Raw genomic sequence first — 23,060 nt, forward strand, 5'->3', positions numbered from 1 at the left:
TACTCTTGAGATGCACAACCTCAGATCCATAATAATGGAAATTGTTTTGAAGGATACTGCATGGCAACAGAAAGTTGTCCCTTGTCTGAATGGCACTACAGCGTACTGTACGGCAACGGAAAGTTGTCCCTTGTTTGAATAGCGCCGCGGCACGTGGCGACCAGTCCTTACCACCAAATTCTCGGATACAGAGAAGACAAAGATGACCAGAACCATCACATGGACACAGTCGAATTTGAAGTGTTTGTGGCTGGACTTCAAGACGAAGTTGCCTACGTATCCCAAAGATGGGAATCAAGCTTACGTAGTTTGGGGTAAGGTACACTCGGGTATTTAACCTCTCCTTTTGCGCTCTAACTTTTGCCAAGGCCGCCCTTCCGGGTTTTCAACCTTGCGAGCTATGTTTTTCTTTTCTTTTTCCATTTCTTTTTATTTCTTCTCTTTTTCTTTTTTTTTTTCTTTTTATTTTCTTCATTTTTCTTCATTTCTTTTTTTCATTCTTTGCATTTTTCTTCTTTTTCTTCTTTTTCTTGCTCTAACTTTTGCCTGGGTCGCCCTTCTGGGTTTTCGACCCAGCGAGCCTCTCAAGGGTAAAAGTGTAGCTTTGTCCATGTCAAATGGTTTTGAGATTCTGAAGTCATCTGAATCCAGGAGAATGGCTGCTGTTCGCTGGCGATGCAGGAGTCCATCTAATGGGGGGGGCTGAATTTGCCCCTAGTGTTGTGGATAGAAACTCGGTTGTCCTTTAGCAATGTCTTCTTCTTTCCTCCCTTCTGGGGTTTGGCATGCTTGCCGATCTTCATTGATTTGTGGAATGATCCATCTTTGGCTCTTTGAGCACAATCTGGCATCTTTTGCCCCTAGTTCGAGGGATGCTTCTGATCTAGCTTTGCAAGCTTCTTTTGACGATATCTGATCTTCTTGATCTGACTTCCCTGTCCCTGATTCACGAGTTGCCGCAAATCTGGCCACACATGCCTTACATTGTGATTGACCTTTGAATATTCTGAATTAAGGTTCTAGGTTTGAAAGCAGGGGATTTGGGTCTCGAGGCTAAGAGCGATCCTAAGTTGCACAATCTCAAGAGGGATTCCACATAGGTCTTTGCAGGACTGCGCAAAAACATTTTTTGAAATCTTTTAAGAAAGCGACAAATTGCTTGTGCTGAAGATAGTGTAGAACCAATCTGGATCAAGCCAGGATCCTTCTTAGTACTCATATTAACAAGCATGATCTCATTCATTAAGGGCTTAGCACACCTCTCTTTCTCTCAAGTGATCAAATTTTGCAAAACCCGAGGAATTCCTTCCTCTTCGTTTTCACCGCAGTGTTCAAAAAGTTTTGAAAAACTTAGGTCAATGTAATGAGTTCGAGGTGCAGTAGAGCTGGTGAGGTGCTCTGCCATTTCATTCAAATCCTGGCACAACTAGCACACGACAGAAGCAAACACAAGGGTGCGAAAACTACTGTTATTTCATTTAGATCTGTTGGCGCAACTGGCTCCATGGCAGAAACAGACTCAAAAGAAAACGAGAAGACAAACACAAAACAAGCAAGTGATGTTTGAGGTAACATCCTCGAAATCACCCGACTCTTAACAAAACAAGACTGACTCGATACAACAAGAGAGACCTGACTGACTCAAAACAAAGAGATAGACCCAAAACAAAACAACAGAACTGACTCAATGCCCAAGCCAGAACATACAAAACCCAGCATTCACAAATGCTAAAAACAGTGCGTGCCATACACCACATCTGAAATAAACTGAACGCCGCCCGCAAGTGGTTCATCCCCGATCATATAGTCACATTATCCCCCACAAGTTCACTGATCAAGTGCCGATAGACTTTGCAGAGCTTGGTGCGACGATGACCTTATTGTCAATCAGATTTTGTATCTCGTGACGAAGACGGACGCAACTGTCAGTGTCATGACCGATTTGTTGATGGAAAGCACAGTACTTAGCCGGGTCATGCTTTGCAGGGAGAGGGTTGGGTAGAGGCCATTGTTCTAACGGTTTTAGATGTCCTTTCCTAAGTAAGAGCCCTAGGGCTTTAGACAAAGGCATATAGAGTGGGGTGAAAACCCTCTTGCCTCGGGGTAGATAGTCCGAAGTTTGGGGGTTTGGATTGGATGCACCAACAAAGGGGGTGGATGTTCTTAGTGTGGTGGTAGCGACCATGCCCACTTCAAAAGATCTTGCAACGGTATCACCACTGGTGGTCGCATTCGAACTGCGGTTGAATTCCTTCTTGGGCTGCTCCCTATCATTGTCAATCAAACCCTGCTTCAAGGAATCCTCAATATGTACCCCCATCTCATGCAAATCTGAAAAGATGGGGAAGGGGAGAACGATCATCTTCTGCATGAGCTTGGGTTAGAGGTTGCGCAAAACCATCTGTAGACGTCCCCGAACGTCCCGAGAGGGAAATCCCGTTCTGTTCATTGGGCTCACTGCAGTTCAGGACTCAATGTCACGGCCCTGTATCTAATTTTGCAGAGTGCAATGTAAGACCGATAAAATCATCAAAGTGTCCAAATCCAGCAAATCATTTTTGAAAACAGATTTTTTGAAAGAAGTGCCAAACATGGACTACTTTGCCAGATACAGAGTCGCCACCTAAATATTTTAATTTGGGAAATTTAGGAAACCCTGACTCGTTGCCTAAGGTCGCGTGTCCGTCATCACCAAAGTTTCCTCGGCTTGGGAACTTGGGTATGATTGGAGAAGGTCACTTCGTGAGCACCCCCGCTCACCCGATCAAAGATCGGCCTCTACTAACCATGATATCTAGTTTAGAAAACACTATGCATTCTTATTCCGGTTATTAGCCTAGATTTACTATGTTATGCGCACAGCATATAAGTTTAGACTGGATCGTCTGAATTGGAACAAAACATCTCATGTTTGTTTTGAAAACGGTTTGCTACTCGCAAGTAGGCTAAAATGTGGATTTGCCACCCTCAGGTGGGCTTAGAAAACGTGGTTTTGCCACTATCTAGTGGGCTTAAAACTCGTAGTCGATGAGTTGTTCCAATCCAAATAACCCAACCTTCACCCACAGGCATTCAGGTAGTTATATTACATAAGCAAATAGCCTCATGGTAAGCATGCTATCATGGCAATCACTCACACGCATGCAAGGATGCTAAAGCATAAAACTTACCGAGTACTCCAAGCCAAAACAAAAAGCTATGTTAGAGATCCATGCATGATCCTAACTATGCTGGAATGCCTAATGCAACACATGCAAAATGCTACTACAATAGGCTCGACTATTCTACAATGGCATGTGATGATGCCACAGCTAACATGTATTCAATTTGGAATTGAAATACAAATGCAGTTAGTATGATGCGTCGAGCCTGGTGCATGCAATACAGATGAATGATGCAAACATGCAAGCATAAGTATGCTAATTGAAACATGCTCTAATCTAACCATCATAAGCTGGTAAATAATAGGGAGAAAGACGTGAGGTTGAAAGACATACATCACATGCACGCACACTTATTATAACTGTGCCCTCGCTCGGAGGGTCCGAATAAATAATATACAGTCCGAATAAATAGTACAGTCTGAATAAATACAAAATCCTAATTAATTAACAAATTAATCTAGGAAAGCAGGTAAATTAGCATGCAAATCCATGGACCGCCTCAGCTCTGTTCCAAATGATGAATGATGCATGTTTGAGTTGCCTTGCGCAGAAATCCATTACGATGCACCAGTTCGCCTCTGTTTGCAATTATTCTTGGAATATTGCGCAACGCTCCAGAAGGCCGTTAATTTCTGATTTACTGCAACAGAGAGCAACAAAGGGGCATTGCAAAGTATTTTCACATATGTATGCATGACTACCCTTCAGGGAGTGTAGTCCTCGATCCTCATGCCACCAATCACGCATATCGATACATGATGGCCGAGGAGTCGAATTGCACGACTCGATGTGAAATGAATGCACATGAAAACACAACAAGACCTAAACTCCATCATGGGTAATCCGGAGTGTCAGCGACCGAGAATTGAGACACGTTCCGTCACTCGAAGTACGAAACGTCCCTCGTTTCCCGTACTTGGGCTAACTCCTATCCAAAACACAATGCAAATGAGATGGCATACACAATGCGACTAACATACAACTTAGCATACGCAATGCTATGGAATGGCATACACAATGCTCGATGTGACATGGCATACACGATACTCTAACATGCAATCTAGCATACGCAATGCTATGGACCGAAATGACATACACAATGCACGATGGACTTACACCAACATGAATAGACCTCAGCCACACTCACATCAGTGGCCATGAGATGGAAAAGAGACAATCGAAATGCGTGCACACGTGCACGCATATCGAGGACCAAACCTAAGGCATAAAATGCCACTCTACCAAAGCATGGCAAGGGATGAAAGATGGCATACAAACATGTAATTTTCAGCACTGAAACATGATGCTAAATGGTCCCGAAACATGGAAATATGGCACCCGATGTATGAAATAAGCCCCGAAACTCAAAGCTAGGCACATGTATTGAATTATAACTATGCAAAACAAGCATTATTTGGCCATGAAGTACAAAGATAGAGCTAAGACAGTCCCAAAACATGCACATTTCTAGTTTAAAGCATGGCCAAAAAGTGCTAACATGATGGACTAAAATAGCATGCAAATTTGGCTAGCAAGCATGGTTTACATGGAATGTATATGAAGCGTATGAGAACTCATCAAACAAGCCAAAAACAGTGAATAAAATATGACAAAATATGCCCAAATAATCACTGAAATGCAGCCAACATGTGCGAAAATGATGAGCTCCTTTGAAAGGGCATGCAAGGGGTTACTCAACACATACATGATGGACACTTAGCATAGTGAAACCAACTCTTGAAATCAAATATGATAGCCCTAAAACTCGCCAAAAAGGGCCTGATATTGATCAATAAAGCATACAATGAAAGGTCCTCTTGAAAGGCCTTGAGGAGGGTTGTTCCACACATGCATGAGGGACATAAAATATAGCCAAAAGGGCCTTGGACAGAGCTAAGGAAGACCTCAAAACCCTCAAAATAAGGCCTGGAACATGACTTCAAAGCATGCAAAAAGGGGTCCCTTTGGAAGGCCAACAAAACCACCAAACAAGACAAGGAGAGAGGGGGTCACTCCCCTCTGATTTTGGCTCTCAAAAATGCATCTAAGCCACTTTAAATCCACTGGATTTTAGTGGCTAAGAGGCCAAAGCATGGCCAATGCAAGTTCTCTAATGCATAGCCCTAATCATGAAGAGATGAAGCATGCATAGGGGGGAGATGGCCCCAAACAGAGAAAGTATCTTAAACAAACATGTTTATAAGCTCAAAAGGAAACTTTTTCACATTTATGACAAATCTCAAAAATGCTCACAAGTAGGGCTAAGATATGATGCAAAATAAGCCTACAAAGAGGGACAAAGCATACAAGGGTGTAGGAGACCTCAAACAGAAAAGTGTCCTTAATCAATATTCAATAGGAGCTCAAAATATAACACTTTTTAGTTTATGACAAAGTCCATAAATACTTGAAAGTAAGGCTAATCAATGGAGAAAAAAGATTCAAGTTTAAGGGAAATAGGTGCTTACCCTTGAAGAGCAGCAAAGCTGGAGCTTTTGGACCAAGTTGGTGAACCTTCAACCCTTGAAAATCAGTCCCAAAGTGCTGGAATGGATGCAGGAGGTGTGGTGCTAAGGGTTGTAGTGCAAATGGTCCAAGAAAACTAGGGTTTGGAGGCTCAAGTGTAGAGATATATATAGAGAGAGAGAGTTGTAAGCCTTCAAAGGGGTTCAACCCTTGCCATAGAAGATCAGCCTCCCCTTTATAGAGGAGAGGCTCTAAAATATCCCAAAAGGGCTTCACATATCCTCCATGGAGGATGGTCCAATTGCCTCACAGCTGGCACAGGTGTGATGCATTCAGAGAGGGCAAAAAGCAAGAAGCAGGCCGACCAGTTCAAGTGGCCGGCCGGCCACTCCCCCTGGTCGGCCGACCAGGGGTCAAAAGGTTCAAGAAGAATTTCTGGCCGGCCACCCCAAAAAGATGGTCTCCTAGATGAGTGCAACACAGCTGTATAGTGGAAAACTAGAAAAAGTGACCCAGGAGAAAGTAAAAATAGCTTTTTAGCAAGGTTCAAAAGGGTCAAGATGATATACTGGTTGGCCTACCCATATTCGTGGCCTCCCAGATGAGCACAACACAATGGTGGTATGAAAAGCCAGAAATTGTGGCTCAAAAGTGAGAAAAACCAACTTTTTGTCAGAAAAATTGACTTTTGGAGAGAGAAAAATAGAAAATTGGTTTTTCAGTGGAAAAGGTGGCGTCCCACCATCCTACCACCTCCCTAGCAATGAAAATAGGGTCCCTACCAAAAATGGACCAAGACGGATGCAAAACGAAGGTACGGGGGCCAAAACGCGCAGTCTGGGGCCCCGAAAATAGGCTGTTAGGCACCGTAAATGGCATATGACCACGAAGGTGGTCTCCCGGGCCACAGTGTCCCTCTAAAGGGAGGAAACAAGGTGTGTACCAAAAACCGGAGCAAACGGAGGTAGTTAAGCGGTCTCGAACTGAGGCATACGACCGACGGCTCCGAAAATCGGAAACTGGGCTCCAAACGGGAAAAATGGCCTACGACCACGAAACGTAGCCTACGGCCACTGAGAGATGGTCTAAGAGACCTCTTCCTCCCTTCGGGAAGAGAAAACAGAAAAAACAGGACTTGGTTCGTAAATCGAGGCAAAGCACAAAAGAGCCCCGAAGTCCGGAGGCAAGGCTCTCAGCCGAGACTCTGAAACCTCAGAATGAGCACAATATGCATCATCACCGAGCGCTCAATCGGTGACGTCTGAGTCTTAAGGTCGGTCAAAAATGGGGTGTCTACACCATCCGAATTTGATCTTTGTCAGTTGGCCTAATGGTCATCATTGAGGCCTTGGCCCTCCACCGGGTTACAAAATCGGAGAAACCCTCCTTTGGCTCCTGCCTAGTCGTCTCGAGATCACGGGTTGTAATCTCGATTTGTGTATTATAGGAGTATTGATCGACGAAAGCCTCGGCCATCTTATCCTAATTCCTCTTAACATCGTCTTCCAGTTTTGCATACCAGATGGCTGCTTCACCTGATAGGGTCCGGCCGAATAAAGAAAGCTTTTGTAGTTTGGTGAGGCCCATCGGCCTTAGAATGTCTGAAAACAACCGTAGATGCACCATGGGATCCCCAGATCTGTCAAAGTGGTCAACTTGTGGCATCTTGAATCTGTCCAGCAGCGTCACAGCTGCATCGGTATACCCGTCCTCAATGTCCGGAATGGACTTCACACCTTGAGATTTCTTGAACAGCTTTTCAAGCTTGCTCACTTTTAATGCCGTGGGCTCCGCCTCGAACTCGAAGGGAGAATCTGGTTGATTGATAGGAGTGGGTGCCTTGGATAGTTGAGGTAGAATCGGGGGCAGAGCCGGCCCCGTTGGGATGTCTGTATCCTCCTGGACATTCTGAACATTCGCCGTCTCCCCGGGTATTGGGACTCTTGGTGGGGGAGAAGCTTGGTGCGAAGCAGATGCCCCGACTTGCTGCTGTAGCTTGGTGATTGTCTCTGCCTGTTAGGCTATGACCACGGTCTGTTGCTTGGTGAATTCTGCTTGACGGACAACGTCTTGCTGTATGGCTTTCATACTATCCTGGAGTTGGCGCACCATCTCTTCCAGACCTGACATATTGTCCTGATCTAACTGAGCAACCGATATATCTGTGTCTGCAGTAGGCTCGGAAATCTCAACCCAACTGCTCAAAGATCACTGATCTGGTAGTTGTTGTACTGGTGGTCTGTGCCTGACTAGCCTTCTCCGGCCCTGATTACCCTTGAACTGAGTCTCTGACCGGACAAAGTCTATCAGCACAAATCCAATGTACCCGGGGGATATTAGAGCCTTCTGAAACTATGGTTCCTGGACTACCTAGCAAAAGGGAAAACAGAGAGCATCTCAGCTTGATTTCACCAGAACAGGTATACACATAGCTGAACGACTGTGCTCTCTACTGAATTCTGCCCCAAAATTCTACTTGTAAACCGATACCCTCAGGTAAACTGAATTCCAAAATACTGAACTAGTGCCCGCAGGCCTGATGTTCAAACTTGCAAACTGATACATGCATTCCCTGTAGAGGTACACTCTAAAAGCACATAGCAGATAAGTGAGAGCCAAAACACCCCTATGTTGTGGTAGGGTTTCCTTGTCCTATTTTGTCAGGAACTAGGGTTTCACTACGCACACAGTGGTTTCAAACAACCTACAATCGGGGAAGCAACCTGTCCTAGTTTGGAATGGTCACTATGGATTCCAAATATGCACTAGGTCGAATGGTCAAAAAGGGTGCCCCGGTAACAACCGGGGTTTGTGCTCCCATACTGGCAGAGCCCATAACCGGTCAGCCTTATGGCATGCTTTGACAAAGCAAGCCTCCAGCAAACTGTTCAGGAATAGCAGATGGCAAACACGGTGTCCTAGGCGCACCAATGCACATGCAATGCAAAGAAACACATAAGTGCAATCAAAACAGGATATCATGCGTTCGAGTCAAGTTCTCTTTCTCCCTAGCGGAGTCGCCAGAAACTGTAGACGTCCCCGAACATCCCGGGGGGATGAATCCCCCGTTTTGTTCATATTGGGCTCACTACAGTTCGGACTCAAATTGTCATGGTTCTTAATTTGAACCAAAGAGTCCAAATCCGGCAAATCGTTTTGGAAAACAGATTTTTTAGAAAGAAGTGCAAAACATGGACTGCTTTGCCAAATACAGAGTCGCCACCTAAATATTTTATTTTGGGAGAATTTAGGAAACCCTGACTCGTTTGCCTAAGGCCACGTGTCCGTCATCGCCAAAGTTGCCTCGGCTCGGGAACTTGGGTACGATTGGGGAAGGTCAGCTATGAGCACCCCCGCTCGCCCGATCCGAGGATCGGCCTCTACTAACCATGATATCTTGTTTTGAAAACATTATGTGTTCTTATTCCGGTTATTAGCCTAGATTTACTATGTTATGCACACAGTAAACAAGTATAGACTGGGTCGTCTGAATTGGGATGAAACATTTCATGTTTGTTTGTTTGAAAATGGTTTGATGATGCTACCCGCAAGTAGGCTAAGACATGAATTTTGCCACCCTCAAGTGGGCTTAGAAAATATGGTTTTGCCACTTCCAAGTGGGCTTAAAACTCGCATTCAATGCATTGTTCCAATTCAAATAACCCAACCTTCACCCACAGGCATTCAGGCAGTTATATCACATAAGCAGCTAGCCTCATGGTAATTATGCTATCATGGCAACATTCACACACATGCAAGGATGCTAAAACATAAATGCTTACCGAGTACTCCAAGCCAAAATAGAAACTAGTTAGTAATCATATGCATGATCCTAGTTCATGTTTAAAATGGCTAATGCAACACATGCAAAGATACAATCTAGATAGGCTCGGCTATCCTAAACATGGCATGTGAAATGCGACAGATAACACGTATTCAATTTGGAATTGAAATACAATGCAGTTAGCATGATATGCCGAGCCCGGTGTATGCAAGACAAATGTATGAATGCACACATGCATAACATAAGGTATGCTAATTTAAATATGTCTTAATACTAACCATCGAAAGCAGGTAAGTAAAAGGGAGAAAGAAGTGGGGGTTGGAAGACATGCACACACGCACCCACACTTATTACAAATTCGCCCTCGCTCGGAGGAACCAAAAGAATATACAAACTAATTAACCTACAAACTAATTAATTATTACAGACCACCTAACTAGTAGAAAGAAATAAACAGTCTCGGGAAGAGGGTCCGATGCATGCGTGCTCGGGTTTACTCGGAAATCCATCGCCATGCACAAGTTGCCTCTATTTTCCCTGCTCTACTCCTCTAAAAATTGCATAACTCCCAAGGTATGCTCCATGGACACTGCGGATCACCACTGGCTAGGACAAATGGTCACCGACCATGGAAAGATGGTCATCGACCATTGGTTGAGCTCTCGGCCACAAATATTTGGTCGGTTGGCAGTATAGATGGCCAGCCAGCCAAAGCTTCCTGCAGAAACCTGTTTTGACGGCAGCAGAGGGCAAAACAAGGCATGGCAATGCATTTCAAGCAAATGTGTGCACCAACACACCCCTTATCATGTTTATGACTCAAAGGGGGATGGTACTCGATTCTCGGATCACCAATCGCGCATTTCAATGCGTGACGGCCCAAGAAACCAAGTTGTGTATTTTAATGTCAAATGTAATGCACATAAACACATAAGGAACCCAACCTCAATCATGGTGATTCGAGAGGCAAGGCATGCATGCCAAATGCAACCTAAGCATGTGAGCTAAATATGCAATATGAGCATGCAAGCAAGTAATGTACATTAGGCACACAACCTAAGCAAGCAAGCATGCAAGGCATGAAACAATGTAACAACATTTGAGAAACATGCAAAAGGTGGACTTAGACTAATCTGGGCAGCTCTCAAATAAGCCCAAAACAGTGGCCAAATGCTATGGAAATAAGGGCGAATGTTCATACAAACATGCATGCACACATGGTCCAACACTTGAGCACAAAGAAACAACTTTTAAACACATTTAAAAGAGACTATTATGGACAAATGGCAAGCACATTAAACTCTGAAAAATACATGAGGGATGATGCCAAATCAACCTATCAATGCAAGGAAGGTATGTAACTATGTCCAAAACTCAAGGCAAGCCAAGGGGCTTAAATCATGGCTATGTGAAGGAAGTCCCAAAGGGCTGAGGGGACTCAAAACAGTCCCAATGTAGATTAAGACCAGGCCCAAAACACACTTAGATGGCATCTAAATGGCCTACACAAGGGAGCATACACAAAGGTCCAAATATGGGGCATGAAATACCAACCTTTTAAAGCGTTAAAGGGGCATCAAATGCAAGCATACAAGCATGGATCAAGGATTGAAATATTATAACTAATGGTGTCAAACCACTGAAATGATGCAAATAGAGCATGGTAGAGGAGCCAACACTCAAAGCATACAAGCTAGATTGCATGGTAGCTATACAAAGCAAGTCATGGATGACCCAAACAACCAAAATCAGACCTAAATCATGCCAAAATATGCATAAAAGCTTCACAGAGCTAAGCCAAAATCATGCTAGAAACAAGGCTCAAAGCACAAAGCATGTTAAGGCAATTTCATGGCATTACAAGACAAGTATGCTAAGCATGCATGGTGTGTCTAAACCAACTTAAAACAGTGCTATATCATGGCAAAATAAGCACAAATAACACTTAAGACATGGCCAACATGAACTCAAGAATGGTGCTTACACATGAGGCTAAAATGACACATTTTGAAGACAATAAGGAGAGGGGATGGCCCTCTCCTTCTTAGGACCTTAAAGAACCATCCCCACCACTGAAATCCCTCAAGATTTCAGTAGTGAGGAGGCCCAAACAAGGTGGTCTCGGAGCTCACCAAAATAGCACAAAATGGGGGCCAAACAAGGCCTAAGAAGGATCAAACAACCCCAAACAACAAAGTGACCTTAAACAAATATTTAAATCACTCAAAAAAAAGACTTTTTTTAGTTTATGCCAAAGCCCAAAACAGCATGCAAGATAGGTTAAAAGTGTGTGCAAAAACAGGGAATAAAGAGGGAGAAACTCACCCTTGAAGACCTTCTTCAAAATCAGCACTCCAGCAGGTTTTTCTGAGTCAAAACCAAGTCTTGAGTCCCCACAAGACCCTCTAAGAACCTTAGATGAGTGGTGGTGGTGTGTGCTTAGGAGTTGTGGTGCAAAGGGGCCAAGAACTATGGACTTTGGAGCTTGGAATGTAGAGATATGGAGGGAAGTGTATGGCTTTTGCCTTAGAAAAATTTCTTGGAACCCTTGCAATGGAAGCGAAGCTCTTCTTTTATAGAGGAAGAAGGGTCCAAGCTTCTCTTAGAAGCTTGGAGCAAAAAGGGCCAAAAGGGCCAAGCTTCTTGGAGAAGCTAGGCAAAAGGGCCAAGCTTCTTGGAGAAGCTAAACAAAGGGTTCAAGCTTCTTGGAAAAACTAGAACAAAGATTCAAAAGGTTCAAGCTTCCTCAAGAAGCTAAAGCCAAGGGTTCAAAAGGTTCAAGCTTTCTCAAGAAGCTAAAACCAAGGGGTTCAAAAGGTTCAAGCTTCATCAAGAGCTAAAACCAAGGGTTCAAAAGGTTCAAGATTCCTCAAGAAGCTAAAACCACGGGTTCAAAAGGTTGAAACCCCCTCAAGGAAAGGTCTCAGCCAAAAAAAGTGACCGATTGACCAAAATCAGTGGCCGGTCGACCAAACACAATGCCGACCGACCATCAATAGTGCCGACCGGCTATCACCAACGGCCGGTGGCAAGGAAACAAGGCCGGTGGCCTCAAGCCATGGCCGGTGAGGTGTGGGGATGGCCTACAAGCTATTTCCCACCCTTAGAAGCAAAACAACAAGTGTTTGATGCAAAACCAAACACAAAACAAACAAGTTGAGAGGCCATGAGGTAAGGCGTGTAGCCGAAACCTCTGAGAACTCAAGACGAACACAAACAAGGGTAATCATCGAGTGTTCAAATGATGACGTCCAAGTCTTAAGGACGGTCAAAAATGGGGTGTCTACATAGACTGTCACCTTTTTCCTTTTCGTTTTTAATGGCACTTCTTTCTTCTCCTCTGCCTTCTCCTTGTCCATATAAGTTGCAGATACTTTTTTTTCTTTAGGTTCAAGCAGGAGTTTTTCTTCTTTTGTTGTTGTTGCTTGCTCCTAAGAATGGTTAAGGCTTGAGCTCTCTGAGGAGAGTTGTCCTGAGAAGTTCCAGCATAAAATAAAAGCCATAAGCAAATAAACGGATTATCATAAAAGGAAAGGAAAAGGGAAAGAAGAAATGAGTACCTTTCTTCAAAGTAGCCTTGGTGACTCTAGGAAGAGAGGCTGACACAGCAAGAGTAGGAGTTGGGATAGTAGGAGAGATAAGAGTAGTAACAAAAATCCCAGTCTCCTTGGGTTTAGCCTGAGAGGGCACATCTAACTCTACTAACAAATCCTTAGGGGAAATGGCCAAGAGCACCTCCATGTTGGCCGTCCACCAATTCTGGTACCTTTTCAATGCAGTGCCATATGGGATGAAAGGAGTGAATTGAAATTCGATCAAGTCTTGAATCAATTTGGAGGTTGCTTCCTCCATCCTGGTTCTTTACACTTTCAGCTCTCTAGTGGCAAGATTTGGGTTAGTTTGGCTGGATAGAGGGATAGGGATCCCCTGAGTAAGCCCAAATTGCCTAGCAAATTGATCAGGGCAGTAGGCTTCTGCTATGCATTTTTGAGGGTGTAAAGTGCCAATAAAAAGCTCCCTTAGAGTTAAGATAGAAGCCCACATGTCCCTATGTTGAGGTTGGGAGCAGTCTCTGTCAGCTAAGAAGGTCCTCAACCATGCTGGGCCAACATTAGCTTCGAAGGGACAGAAAAAGGTGCGAGAAGTAGGGGAAGCTGGGAGTTGGTGGAAAAAAGTGAAGTAGTAAGCAAAGTTGGAAGGGTAAAGTGAAACTTTGGCGTATTTTACTTCACAAGTAGTACGGTTTGGTACCAAAAATCTCAGACATCTAGAGCGTAAATTAGTGAAGTAGGCAAAGAGCCAAAGTTACAATATCTAGAGTGGCCCCCCTTGGTTGGTATCCAAAGGTTTTTGCAAAACTGCGAGCAGACTTTATATATGTGGCCTAAAACATATGGAGCTAGGGCTATCTTTTTTTTTAAAGCAAGAGCCTTGGCAAGAGGGGAAAACTCAGACATGATCCTCTGAGAAGAAGTGCAAAATAACAATTTGCAAAGCCAATATAGAAGAACTCTCGGTCTGTTACAAGGCCCTCTATTTGGTTTTCAGAATTTGCGAAATCGCTAAAGGAGGAGTTAAGAGACGGAATGAAAAAAGGCATGTTAAGGTCGGGGTAATTAGGGCAAAAATGAGTGCCAATGGGGAACAACCTTAAGGGATGGCATATACCAAGAACAGTAGAGGTCATCATAACACATCAAAATTGAAAAAAATTGAAAGATGGATTCCAAAAACAAAGTATAGCGGGTATAAGAAAAGGGTCTTTAGAAATAGAAAACCTGGTTAGTTGAAGGGCGTCGAGGAGACAGAACTCTTAAAGGTCCAACATCCTAGCAGCAACAACTTGATTGTACCATTCCTCTCATTCAGGCCTCAAGGTAGGCCAATAGCTGTGGGGTCGGTTCAACCTCCAGTTCTCCTAGTCAAGGCCACCCTCGTAAAGAAGGCAATGATTTTCTAGACGCAGGTATAAGGCAGGGAGCTGAGTAGGGGCTTCCCTGAAAATGGATCCAAGTACATATTCTCCTTGAGCATGGTGATGGGGAATGAGGATTCGTCCATCGACAGCACACCATTCACGGGCTCTGTGTTTGTCACATTTCTCATTAATAAGTCTCCTCAAAGCCACAAATGGGCTCACATGCTCAACGACTGGTACTTTTAGAGGAGAAGAAGCCATTATCAAGGAGTTAAAAGAAGAAGGAGGATGAGGAGTGAAACCTTCCAGACAAGAGCAATAGGGGTGAGAAGGGAAATTTTGGGCAAAAGAATAGGTAAAGCGCGAAGAAAAAGGGTTTTAAACCCTTTTGTCTAAAAAATTACCAAGTCGACCCAACGGTTCATTAAGACCCGAAATAAATTATTTGATGGTTTTGACTCGTGTGGAATTAAAACTCTTTTTAAAACACAAGGGGTCTCAAAACCACATCATAGAGAGTCTCTTTCAAGAGTAAGTTTTGGGAGGAAAGTATATTTTAAACGCTCAGCTTGGCTTCAAAAACCTGTAGGTAGCTTCGAAACCAATTTCCTTCCAAGATCTTTGAAGCTTATGCCTTAGAAAGACATTAGATATGGCTTGTTCTCTTCGAAGGTTTTATAAGCATCCTCCTAGGACATCTTTATAAGGTAATATCCTTCGAAGGATTCTTTGGAATGCTTATCTTAAAGTTTTGGGTTCTGAAATAAATAAGCACTATAAAACCAGTACTTGGTCAAGTAGTGAAGAAACCCAAAAGGTCAAGTAGTGAAGAAACCCAAAAGGCTTACCTTTACATGAAATTTCATCTTTGAATTTTCTATCTGAGAAAATTCTTAAGAGTGAGCAGTGTAGTTCCTAAGGAAAATTCCATATTTTGAAGTACTCAGATTGAGCTTCGAAGCAAGACAGGTTAATTCGAAGCTGTTATTTATACAAATTATGTTAACCATGCAATTCGAATGTAAAAAAATTAGGACAAAATTTCCTTTGCTTAAGAGAAGTTCCACACTTCGAAAACACTAAAGTTAGGTTTCAAAGCAAAACTTGGTTAAATTGGTCAATTCGAAGCTTTCGCAAACAAAGTAAGGAGTAAGGTTACATTAACCATACAATCAAGCATACAATTGGAATATGGAACCAGGCAATGCAAGTTGAAAAACCCAGTATATTAATGTACGAATAGTTACATGGGAGCCTATTTGGCTACAAATTCGACCTTGTAATAATAAGGAATAGAAAAGGTAACAAGATCATTAAATTTAACCCAACAATATTCTATGAAGTTGTGTTCTTTCTTTATTCTATCTTCTATTCTATCTAATTAGGTTGTTGCTGTTGGTATGCTCTTATTTGGTGAAAAAGCTGCTCAGTTTTCACCTCAAACTCTGTCTCTTTCAAACCTTGCTCCATCTCGTCCATATCTAAATCATCCCAGTATGCTGAGTCCTTGTTCTTGAAGGCATCATATTCTTCAAGAAAGTTCTCTGCCTCATATTGAGTTGGAGTTCAACTGGTTGAGATTTCATCCACGGAGTTACTGATGGCCAAAGAATTTTCATACCAATGAAGGAGGAGAGGAAGTTGTTCTAAAAAGGTATGGAGCTTTGTCTGGGCTATAGGATTGAGAATGTGTCCCTGGGTCATAATGTCACGGGCCCATTTAAAGTTCTTAAGAAGAGCCTTATCTCCTAGAACTTTGAAAGACAAATGAGAGAAGACAACAAGTAGAAGCTGAGCATTGTATCTCTCAAATGCTGTTGGAGGAACTAGAGGTTGGTAAGAAGAGAAATAAGGACCCTCGAAAAGGGTGAGTTTCAATTCCTCTACCTAGTGAGGATTCTGAGGAGGAGGGGGTGCAAAAGGGTCTATCCCAAAAGTAGGAGGAAACTGAGGGGTGTTCACGCATTCAAGCCAATCAGAAGAACAAAGCTTTGCTTTTTTGGCCAAAAGGAAAGGACTAAATCCCAGTGCTTCAGTAGGACGAGGGTCTTCTGCACTATCTTTGGTAGCAAAGAGGAAGTGTACCATGCCAAAAGCAGGTTATCCTCTAGACAATGATGGTGGTTAATGGGTATGTAGGGATATACCACTGAGCTTCGAGAGGTAAGGGGTACCAAAAGGGGGTCATCAAATTCAACAAACCGGTAATGAATCCGTTCCCTTAATTAGGGTTTAACAGGTGTTGACTAGGCACCCCAGCCAGTGGCACCAGAGGAAGGAGAAGCAGCTTCATCCCATGCAGAAAGTTTTGGGGCAGAGGAGGAATTTCCAATATCCATTTTCGGAAGTTCTTGGTCCAGATAATTGTAATTAGTAGATTCTTGGTCCAAAGGTTGATAATTTGCAAAAGCTTCCATAACTTGTATGAACTGGAACAAATAAATGTGGCTAATAAATGCATGAAGATTCTTTTGAGGGTGGTCATCATTGTGAAATGCCTCATCGTATGCTAGATCATATTTAAGAAAAGGTTGGTTTGGCCATTAGAAATGTACCAGTGTCTTCGTATTCGCAAAATATGGAAGGAGTATTTAAAGCATGTGGAAGGATTTAATGAAGGTCAGTGCTTTGTTTCTAAGAAGACGGTTATACTTCAGCCAAGTCCATGCACGTCCGAAGATGTGGGCAAAGTGCACTGGCCCACTAATATCACCAAGTATTGGATATATCAGTGCGGGGGGTAATGTTAGCTACATATTTTGTATAAGCCAATCGCAACTTAACATGTGGCACGAAAAGGGAAATTTGGGAAATTAATATAAGTTGCCAATTAAAGTCGGACACATGGCAGTTTGTATTGGTAATAATGGATCTGTGTAGCACTAGAGCAGTCGAGAGACACAAGATGATGTGACCTAACAGTTACTCATAAATTTAAATTCAAAATCAGAAGGGAAGCCTAACTGCAAGAATGGTGTAGTGGGACTGACTGTGAGAGAACATGTTTAGTAATCATGAGAGGACATTTCAACGGTTGGAAGACCACTTCGACGGTTACCACTGGGAAGTATAAATAGTAAGGAATGCCCCAAAATGAAGGACCCAGTTTTAGATCCAGAAATCAGTTTATTTACTTCGTCTTATTTCCTTCTGGTTTTTACATCTTCAGCACTTCAATTCCTGTACTGCACTTCATTTCCTAGGAGTAGTTTTTCAGTAGTTTGTTGTTGTGAACCTTGTTAAGGCTGGGTCATTGTAACTTCATTGTAAGTTTTTATTTGCTTAATGAAATTCAATTTTTGAATGATATTTACTTGTTATCATTCATAATTTTCTCTTAAACAAGCCACTAGTAAAAGTTCTCTTTATTTAAGCTGAAAGAATTTCAACACAATCACTTGATAATTGGTCTGCAATTATAAATTTTGTAAGGACTAATTGATCCTGACTGGCACGCTTAAATTTACATTATTAACCTTCGAAAGTCAAAAAACCAACAATTTCACCTACCTTTTCTTTTTCACTTTTTAAATCTCTTCCCAAATCTTCTAATCAAACACTGCATAAATGGAACTTTCTCTCTTATTTTGGGAGTTTTTTTGTATTAATTATGCATGTTGATTTTCATTATTATGATTGTAATTCATTGGGGTTCACGGTAAAACCATATGTGAATCAAATAACAAAACAAAATCTGAAACAAGGCCCATTTTAACGAACTCTCATTTTTTTGGCTAGTTAAAATAATAATGGGATAGGTTCTACATCAGTACGAAAAAATTGTAAATTAAGAAAACACATTTAAACATGTCTTAGCTTCTGCTCTCTCTCTCTCTCTCTCTCTCTCTCTCTTTTTTCCTTTTAAAATTTTAATTTTATTCAAATTCAAAATCTAAATACAATTTTATAAGATTAAGAGAACATCTTAGTTGTAGATAATTACCTGTTTGTTATTAGGATTGTTAGGAGCCATGAAGTAGTTCCCTTCACTAAAAATGGTAGGATTAGCACTTCCACCAGTTGCATACATCTGCCATTCATCATACTTGTTCTTGGCAACATGGGCATGCCCTAGCCTTACCCTGCAATCCATTTAATTTAGATTATAGAATTAGATTTATTTGAAGCCCTTAAATTATTGGAAAATCAACTATAGCTATGATTAATTTGCCTTTCTAATTACCTTGGCATCCTTTGAATTAGATCACTTCCAAAATGGTTGAACGCTACTGTAATTCTCATATTCTTGTCTTCTGTATTGTAATCATTATGTCCAAATAACATAACCTACAAATTCAACTTGGTTAGAAGCCAACAAGATGGGATGATGGGAATGAAGTGTTTTCTGAACCTATGGGCAAGTTAGCACCTTGTGTAGGATCCATCAAAAAATTCATTTTTGTTGAAGGTCCAATTCGTCTAAAAGGGCCTCATTATGGTGTTAGACCTAGAGAGGAGATATATTTGGGTACCGGAAAATCATAAATCTTATATATGAAAAATTCATTGACAACATAGCAGTGATATTTTAAAATTATGAGTTATAACTAATAGTGAGTGCTTTCATTTAAAATGAAAGAACTCACATGGCCACATTATCTAGTATGAAAATTAAGTACAATAAAAATATGTTTGTATAAGACTACTCATTTGCTAACCAATTAAACTAGTTAATTTGGTCACCTAAATATACATTTTCATATAGTCAGGGGATCAATGCTTGCTAAATGCAAAAATTAGTATGTTCTCCCCTATTATGGAACTTGATTTTACCATTTAAAAATAAAAAGCCCATTTAAATATGTTAAAATTTAAAAAAGGCCAAATTATACTGATGGTCTCTACATTTGCCCATTGTGTCATTTTGGTCCTTACACTTTAAATTGGCCCAATTTTAACCTTCGATTTTAGATAATGTGTCAATTTGGTCTAATTGATAATGCCGTTAATGTTTTGATAGAAAATAATTACTAAATTGATTGAGATTAACTTACTGAATTGAGTAAATTTATAATTTTATTTTTAAAAATACAACACATGCTACTTATATACGTATTTTTTTATAAAAATGTCGAGAGTTGTAATTATCTTCGATCAAATTGAAATAAAGTCATAAATTTGTGATCAAAATTATGCTAATTAAAATTTACAAAAATCAAAATGATACAAAAACCAAAATATAAGAACTATTGGCGAAATTTGTCCTATAATAAAAAATGTTAATGTAATCATTTTAATAGACTTTTTGCAATCTAGTGTTCAACTTTTTTTTTTGATCGGCAAAAAAAGAAACTTTATTGATGAAATAAACAAGTACAATGTACAGGACACATTACATCAATAAAGGAAAGGGGAGTGCAAAAACATCACAGTGAGCTAAATGATTCCAACTAGGTTGGGACCATCGAGTACACCCTATCATTTGCTAGCACCCCAAGTTGGTGAGAGACCATCCGAAAAAAAAAAGAAAAAGAACCAAACCAAACAACCGAAGCTAGCTTTAACTTGACCATCATTGAATAATACTGCATGACAAGGAACATGCACCAAAACAAACACACTGCAGCAGGATGGGACAGAAACACTGCAGACTCTATGCAATTCTGCCACCATCTCCTCCAACACAAACTCCAAGGTAGCCACAACTGCTAGCACCCAGAAATTCCCTTATGCACAAAATTTGGAGGGTTTTGGTGATCTATGAGCTCAGAAAGGGGCTCCACATTGACATGGAGTGCTGGGTTGAGGGAGAAAGCAATTGATAGCCTTTCTTTCTCTGAGTTCACCACTGCTCTGTGCTCCACACTCTGATATATCTCATTAGCCCAAGCCTCACTGCCAAATGTAGTAAACACTGAAGCAGCCTTCCCCTAAGTAAACAGAACCTCCATAGCAGACCAAAAACCTTCCACTAAAACACCATATCAGCCCAGCATACCTCACAAGCCACAACCACAAAACAGAACAACAGTACAACAGAGCAATACACCAAGCAGCAAATATATCAAAACAGCAGTACCACACAACAGAGCAATACACCATACCAGCAGTACAGCATACGAGCATAACAGCATACAATCACACCATAGCAGAATTCTCCCACAACAGCAGACAGAACCCAATACAAATCAGTGCAGTCAGCAGACCATGAACTCAACCAGAAAGAACTAGAACATAACAACATAACAACAGTTAGAACTTTGCCCAACTGAACTCAGACTATTAAGCAGCCAAAACCTGAGATGAAGAACCAGAACAAACAGAGTAAACCAGTAAAATCTGAGATACCTGCCCAGTTAATGGTTTGGAAACCCAACTCTGATTTGTCTCCAATTGTAGATTAAGTCAGCTACTGAGTAGGGAAGATCCTTTATAGATGCTTTTAGCTAGAGAGCTGACCTTATTTTGATAAAATCAATAGTTTCTAGAAAGTTGGGTATAGCCTCTGCAAAAATACATTCGTTCCTATGTTTCCAAAGCAACCAAAGGACAATATGTGGGATAGCTCTCCAGATTAACCTATCAAAATGCTTAAATTTGACACTCATCCACCATTGGAGAAGGCCATCAATTGAATCTTGGATGCACCAAGAGAGCCCCCAATCTTGAATTATAGAGGACCAAATCTGCCATGAAAAAGAACAATGGAGCAATAGATGGGTAGCAAATTCAAATTCAAAGCTGCAGAAGGGGCAACTGATGGGGATTGAAGAATCTAAAATACCGATCCTGCGTATAAATTCTGCTGACTTGATTTTATTCTTCCAGGCCAACCAAAAGAAAAAAGAAACCTTAGGAGGGACAGCTCTGTTCCAAATATGTTTACAGATTGGAATATGTGGACGAAGGGTGAAATTACTCAAAGAGTAGAGGGAAGAAACAGAGAACTCACCAGAGCTTGCAGAAGCATTTGCCCAAATAAGACAGTTAGCCCTGAGGAGAGTCAGAGAAGGGGGCTGAAGCTAGGACTCCAAGCAATCTAGTTTCTTCATGTAATTCCCAAGTGAACTGCACTCGTCTAATGGGAAAATTCCAATTATTTAGGCTGGTCTTTCTTGCAAAAAATTGATGAAAGGTGCCATCTTTATCAGTTGAAAGATTAAAAAGGAGGAGAAAATCAATCTTAAGACAGGAGTTACCACACCACCTGTCATGCCAAAATTTAATTCTATTTCCGTCCCCCACTTTAATTTGGCAGTTATCCACATAAAAATTGTAAATAATGCTATTATGATTTCCAATAGATAAGATGTCTTTCCAAACTCTAGAATGTTTGTTAGAGAATCTTACTGGTGGATACCAAGAAGCCTCATCTATCTTGTATTTGCTACATATAGCCCTCCTCCAAAGTGAATTAATTTGAGTTCCAAATTTCCACCACCATTTGAGCAATAGACAAGCATTTACATCTTTGATTCTTCTAATGCCTAGGCCCCTTTGATCAAGGCTTTTTGTTGCCACCCCCCATTTTACTAAGTGAACTTTCTTTTTAAGGCCATTTCCACCCCATAAAGAGGCTGCTTCAATCTTCTCAAATTCTCTGGCCACACCTTTTGGCATTTTAAATAAAGAGAGAAAATAAACAGGTAGACTATTCAAGGTAGACTTGATTAGAGTTAGTCTACCTGCAAAAGACAGCAATTTTCTCTTCCACCCTGAAAGTCTGAATCTGATTTTATCAAGCACAGGTTTCCAAGTAGACTTTTTTCCAGGGTTAGCTCCAAGAGGCAGACCTAGAAATTTTATAGGTAAGCTATGAACTTGACAATTGAGAAGCTTAGCAAAAGAGAGCAAAACAGCATCATCCACACCAACACCACACACCATACTCTTGTGGTAATTAATTTTAAGACCAGATAAGACTTCGAAGCATCTTAGAATTCGTTTAGTAAGCACCAACTGATCCCAATCTGCTTCAGAGAAGAGAATTGAATCATCTGCAAATTGCAGATGAGACAAAAGAACATTCTTAGACCCAACTTGCACCCCATTAAGTATGCCAAGATTAATTGCTCTGCCCAAAAGGATGTTTAAACCTTCAGAAACTATATTAAATAGAAAGGGTGAGAGCGGGTCGCTCTACCTAAGACCTCTTTGTGGAGAGAATTCGCTTGTTGGTGAGCCATTCACAAGAATGGAGATTCTAGCTGTAGAAACACAAGTTTTCATCCAAGAAATCCATTTAACCCCAAATCCAAAGTTGTTCATCAGAGAGAATAGGAATTCCTAGTTAACGGAATCAAAGGCTTTCTCGAAGTCTATCTTTAAAATCAGCCCATGCTTCTTGGATTTCTTCCATCCATCAACCACTTCATTGGCAATGAACACCCCATCTAAGATGTTCCTCCCACTAATAAAAGCAGTTTGTGTTTCACCAATGATTGAAGGAAGAGTTGGCTTCAGCCTATGTGATAATACCTTGGCCAGAATTTTGTATAGAGAACTTACAAGACTGATAGGCCTGAAGTCTGATAGACCAATGAGATTTTCCACCTTGGGAATTAGACTAATAAAAGTGTTATTGATGCCATAGGTCAACTTGCTGTTCCTGTGAAAGTCTGCAAAAAATTGCATGATCTCAGGCTTCATGACCTTCCAAAATTTCTGATAGCACAGCAAGTTAAAACCATAAAGGCCAGGAGCTTTGTTGCTATTGCAATCCTTGATTGCAGCCAATACTTCAGCTTCTCTGAAATCTGAGACCAGGTGTTGAGAAACATAATCTGCC

The 23,060-nt window shown here is 41.4% G+C and overlaps 1 pseudogene; it reads right to left on the reverse strand.

The window, feature by feature from the left end:
* LOC114285377 (putative pectate lyase 2) overlaps nucleotides 1-23,060 on the reverse strand; it is a 72,025-nt pseudogene that overhangs the window by 43,925 nt on the left and 5,040 nt on the right.

Source organism: Camellia sinensis, chromosome 9 (assembly GCF_055761805.1).
Source record: "Camellia sinensis isolate YWXY chromosome 9, ASM5576180v1, whole genome shotgun sequence".
NCBI classification, from domain to species: domain Eukaryota; kingdom Viridiplantae; phylum Streptophyta; class Magnoliopsida; order Ericales; family Theaceae; genus Camellia; species Camellia sinensis.